The sequence below is a fragment of the Petaurus breviceps genome, unplaced genomic scaffold (assembly GCF_028583685.1).
Source record: "Petaurus breviceps papuanus isolate PSGF00001 unplaced genomic scaffold, PetGlider_PUasm1.0 76, whole genome shotgun sequence".
NCBI classification, from domain to species: Eukaryota; Metazoa; Chordata; class Mammalia; order Diprotodontia; family Petauridae; genus Petaurus; species Petaurus breviceps.
In genome coordinates, this window is record NW_027186473.1 from 22,221,290 (window position 1) to 22,227,002 (window position 5,713).

At 34.7% G+C, this 5,713-nt stretch overlaps 2 pseudogenes; both read right to left on the reverse strand.

Moving 5' to 3' along the window:
- Positions 1 to 1,607: 1,607 nt before the first annotated feature.
- Positions 1,608 to 2,819, reverse strand: LOC138174911 (heat shock cognate 71 kDa protein pseudogene; annotated as a pseudogene).
- A 1,878-nt stretch (positions 2,820 to 4,697) lies between these two features.
- Positions 4,698 to 5,537, reverse strand: LOC138174912 (heat shock cognate 71 kDa protein pseudogene; annotated as a pseudogene).
- Between the last annotated feature and the right edge of the window lie 176 nt (positions 5,538 to 5,713).

Below are 5,713 nucleotides of genomic sequence, written 5' to 3' on the forward strand. Positions count from 1 at the left end.
TAGCAGGTAGATCATTGCATAATTGAATTTACTTGGAATACTAAATAAGGACAAATTCTGACACACTAGCTATAATCAGAATAATTCTGTTTTGGGAAAGAGTTGTTTATTTGGTATTTTAAAGAAGAAAAGGTGTCTATGATCTATATTAACAGTATTAATAATAACCTTTGCCTAAGGAAATATATAAATGTGTGTGTGTGTGTAGCTGTTGCAAAATTGTGACTTGTGATTAATTGGAAGGTGAAAATTAGAAGCAAAGAGGGAGCATTTATTTTAGGAAATGGTTATCCTTGGTAGCCAAAAGTACGTGTGTGTGTGTGTTTTTTCATGGCTGATGTCGAGTCAAGAAAGAGTAAGAAAAAAATACTATAGAAAGGGAGCATTATACTTCCATCTTATCTGACCACAGTTCTTCAGATCTAGGAGCATCTTGTCTATCAGAATTTCTTCATCTTCCCTAATCTCCCATGCCCTCTGATACTTTTTTCTCTCAGCCTTCCTTTTTTTACTTCCTCTCATTCCTGTTAATTCAATTTGATATTTGTTCCTAATACTCCAAGTCCAGATTTCTCCATTGGATCCTTCAGCTTATGGTTCTTTCCCTAGTACTTTAACCTTTCCAAAGTGTTGAGGATACTGTTCAATGCTATAGATGATTTTTAAATGGTAATGCTCAGGTTGGCAGTGAGTGCTTTCCTTTTGAGAATATTGTTTAACAAAATGGTTCTAGTTTTAAGTTACATCCTAAGATCCACAAACACTGGATAAGTATCCTCTCTGAGGGTAATGTCTCCTATACACAAAAATATTTTGAATGGCATTTTTCTTCTTGTAGTAAAGAACTAGAAGCAAAGGTATTACTCATTAATTGGTTTAACAAAATGGTGTATGAATAAACAAAGTATAATTGTGTTGAGAAAAACAAATGTTATGAATAATGCAGGGAAACTTTAGGAAATTTGCATGAATTGGTGCAGCATAAAATATTCCTAATTGGGAGAATATCATGTAACAATGTAAAGGAAAACAAGATTGAAACATTCAATAGCTTCTATCAAGTCAATGAAGAGCAATTATTTCAAAAGAATGCTAACAAAACATGTCTTTTTCATCAGAATGGGATTTGAATATGACTGTAAACTAAGGTCTAGGTTGCTAGACATGGCAACATGGTGTTTTATTTCACTTAGCTATAATTTTATTACAAGGAGAATTCCATGGGAATGAGAAGGTAGAGGCAGAGAGGGAAGCATTGAATAAGAGATAGTGATATAAGAAATTTAAAAATTCATCCATAAAATGACTGCATTTTTATGGTGCCATTTTAAAATAGATTTTATTCTCCAGGACAAGAATTGCAATTCCACTTGTTTACAGTACTGATAAAGTGCAAGGTTCTTCACTTGTCTCCCTCAGCACACATTCAAGTATTCAGAATGACCAGATTTACACAGCAGCTTAAATGTTACTCTTTACTGGCTACTGCTTTGACTCCAAATTTGAGTCCTTCAATTTGGAAAGCTATGCGGAATGCTTTTTCTTCTGGTGTGTATAGTCAATCTCTTCAAAGGTGGGTCCACAAGGAGCACTTCAAGATGACCTGATCAACACCCTGGGAACCCACTAGGTATGCTTCCTGGCATGTCCTCTGTGCTCTGGTACAGCTTAGAAAGGATAGGGTTGCAGACCTTCTCCAATTCTTTCTGGTAATTCTCAAATTCTTCCTCACAGCAATCTGGTTCTTATTTAGCCAGTTGAATATTTGACGAGGATCTTCTCTTTGTCTTCATCACCAATACTGCCTTTCAGTTTTTCGTTGTCTACAGTAGCCCTCACATTGAAAGCATAAGATTCAAGACAATTCTTGGAAGACACCTTGTCTCTCTGCTTCTCATTCTCAGCCTTGTATTTCTTAGCCTCCTGGACCATAGACTCAATGTTTTCTTTCTCAAATGACTGTTATCATTGGAGCTGGTGACCTTGTTCTCCTTGTCTGTGCTCTTATCCACAGCAGAAACACTAAGGATGCCATTTTGCATCAGTGTCAAATGTTTGTTCCTTCTGAGGAACACCCACAGGTGCTGGGGGGATTCTTGTGAGCTCAAACTTGCCAAGCAGGTTGTTATCTTTTGTCATTGCTCTCTCACCTTCATAAATGTTGATAAGCACACCAAAGTGGTTGTCTGAACAGGTGGTAAAGGTCTGTGTCTGCTTGTTGGGGATAGTAGTATTACATTTGATAGGAACTGTCATAGCTCCACCAGTAGTTTCAATTCCAAGGGAAAGAGGAGTGACATCCACCAGCATCAAGTCCTGAACATTCTCAGGTTTATCTCGGGACAAAATGGCAGCCTGAATAACTGCACCATAGGCAATAGCCTCATCAGGACTGAATTGGTGATTTATCTAGCTTGGCATATGTTAAGACTTCTTCCAAATGGTCCAGTGTACCATGGAAGATATCAGCATTCAGCTCTTGGAAACAGCATCAGGTGATTGTTGTATAGATGTCAATATCTTCATAAAGGGAGTTAATCTCTTCCTCTCTCTCTCTCTCTCTCTCTCTCTCTCTCTCTCTCTCTCTCTCTCTCTCTCTCTCTTTTACAATTTGAAACCCAATTTTCTTGAAAATACTTGAGTATAATATGAGATAAAATAGCAGGAAATTCATTTTTTAACATCGACCTGATCAACACAATCACCAAAAACAATGCAATTATTGGACATTAACGATAGCTAATAAAGGAAAGATATGGAATAAATACTTTCTGATTGACATGACAAAGTTTAGGTGAATGCAACTTTGGTATGATCATGGTTCCCTAGTCATATTATTTGGAAAGTGAGATAAGCTGGTTATACATGCCTGTAGCATAATTGGATGTAAATGAAAGATTTGGATTGTTTCTTTCACTATAGGCCAACCTAAACAGGCTCGAGGAAGCAGAAAACCTAAAAATACCAGTATATTCTCTTGAGACAGCTATTTTCTTTTTGAGATTTCACATTTATCTGATTTTAAATGTGTATATGTAAACACAACTATATTTAACAACATAAATTCATTTTAAAAATAAGAAAAGTGTGAAATAAATCATAAAGTAATGATTTATCAGAGCACAAGGGTAATGTAGATTACAACCTGTTTTTTGCTAGAGGATAAAATCAGTTCTGTACATTTTATTTCGTTGGGTTTCATGTATTCTGTATGGGAGCTATTCTATTCCCACTTTACTCCAACAACACAAACATAAATAACTACACTAAGTCTTTTGGAATACCTTATATAAGTAACCAAAACAGTATATTTTGTTCTTTCTTTCAAAATATAAAATAAAACAAGAAGTCAGAAAGTCAACATTTTCAATGTGCATTTAAACTGTATTGCATAGTTTTCTTGGCATATTACTTTAGAATTATCTTTTGGAAGCTATTTTACTACATAAAAAGATGAAGTAAGACTGATATCAACAACTGAAATGTCAAATAAATCATCCTTTTTTAAGGTCTGTTAACTTTAAGTAAGATTCTTTCAATGCTGGAATAGAAAAATTCTAAAAAATGCTGTCATTAAATTTTTTAAAAAGATAACAAAGTTAGTTATTTTTGACTAAAAGATTAGAGAATGGGATACGCTGCCATTAAAGTCAGTCTACATTACTGTTTTATTATCAAAATTATACAGACTTGTATAGTCAAATTGCACTAAGAAATAAGACCAGATAATGTTCAGTATGTGTTTTGGAGGGAAGGATGGTGTTGCTGTATTAGCATCAAGTTTCCTTTGACTTTTTAATTAAAAAGGGGCATAAACAGTCATTTTTTATGTAACAAAACATTAGTTAAGTGAGTTATTCACTGACACTCTTGGAAATAATCAGTTATCATTCTAATCAAGCATTTAATATTTATCTGCAAATACTATTTCCTTTATTAATGCCTTCTAGGTAAAAACTTTGTGATGATTTGATAAATTAGCTTTTAGAAACTTTTAATTATTTTAGACTACCAATAATACAAGATCACTAACCATGAAAAAGGGAAAGCTGTATTATATAAACACACATTTAATGGTCCTGATAATTCCAAGATTTACTCATGTCAAAGAGAAAAATTAAGAGATTGAATAGGTTTAGGGGATTTAGGCCCTAAATATTGCTTTAGTAAATTGTGAGCATACATTACTCTATATTTAATAATTTTAAAATTCAGTGATCTGAAGTCCGATCAATGAGATGTCAATTTTTCTTAGTCACAAAAAAAAGTGAAAAGCAAAAGCTGAAACTAAGTGCTATATAAAAGAATACTATAAGTCAGAATGGAGTGTGCATTTTAAAAGAATTGGGATTTTCTGTGCAATTTCTCTTTTCAGTTTTTAATTCACTTATATTAGTCAGAAATTGTCAGTCCAGTTAATTTAGAGATTAGAGTCTGACACAGATTTTATCTAGGAATTTCTAAATAATTCTAATGACAAAAAATTTTGGAATTTTCCAACACGGAAATATTTTTCAGAAATAGTGAGCAGAAAATTACAGCAATATGACAGCCAACTTAGATGTGATATGTAAAACTACATTCATTTACACTTTATTGTCCTTAACTGATTTGTCTAGAAAATTCCATCACCAAATTGTTCAATGACCATCTATAACTGATTAAAACTTTTTTTAAACTATGCAAAGTCCAAGAAATTAATCGTAATTGGAGGAGCCAATCTCAATACTGGCCTGAGTACTGGAAGAGAGGACACTCTTTGTACATTCACAAGTGGTGCATAGACAGCGAACAGCCCTCTTGTTCTCATTGATGTCCTCCTTGTGCTTTCACTTGAACTCAACAATGAAATCACTGTCCACGTGATTGTTAAAATCTTATCCACTCTAGTGGGTATCCCCATCTTTGGACTTGACCTCAAACATTCCATCTTCAATGGTAAGAGTGGAGACATCGAAAGTACTACCTTCAAGGTCAAAGATCAACACATTTCTCTCGAAACCAACCTTTTCATCTAAGCCATAAGCAATAATAGCAGAAGAATTTAGTTCATTGATGGTTCCAGCATATTTGATAATCTGACATTGGCAAGCATTGAAATAGCCTGGTACTGCCACCATAGCATTTGAGACAGTCTGCCCAAGGTAAGCTTTATCAATTTCTTCAATCTTGAACAAGGCCATAGAGTTCTTCTGGATAGAAACTTTTGGGTCCTCCTTTGTATGCCACTTTGACTTTTGTCCTGCCTGAACCATTATCCACCACGAAAGGTCAATGCTTCATGTCTAACTGTATAACTGCATCATCAAATCTGTGACTAATAAGACATTTGGCATTAAAAAAAAACATGCTGGTAGGTTCATTGAAATTTAATTCTTTGCATTATCACCAATTAAACATTCTGTGTCAGTAAAGGTGACATAGCTTGGGGTGGTCCTGGTTTGTTCATGATCAATATCCACTTTCCCTTCCTGAAAGAATCCTGCACAGGAATAAGTGCTGCCAAGATCAATGCCAACTGTGGGTACCTTCAACATGTCTTCTGAGTAGTACAGGCTAGTTGGCCACTCTGGAGGAAGAAGGGCTGCTGCTACACTGAGTAGACCCAAAATGATTGTTTTAAAGCCAACCTGAACTAACTTTTAGGAGCTCCTAAACAAAGGCAGAGTGAAATCTGCTAGGTGTCTTTCATACAGTTATGCAAGTTAGAAAC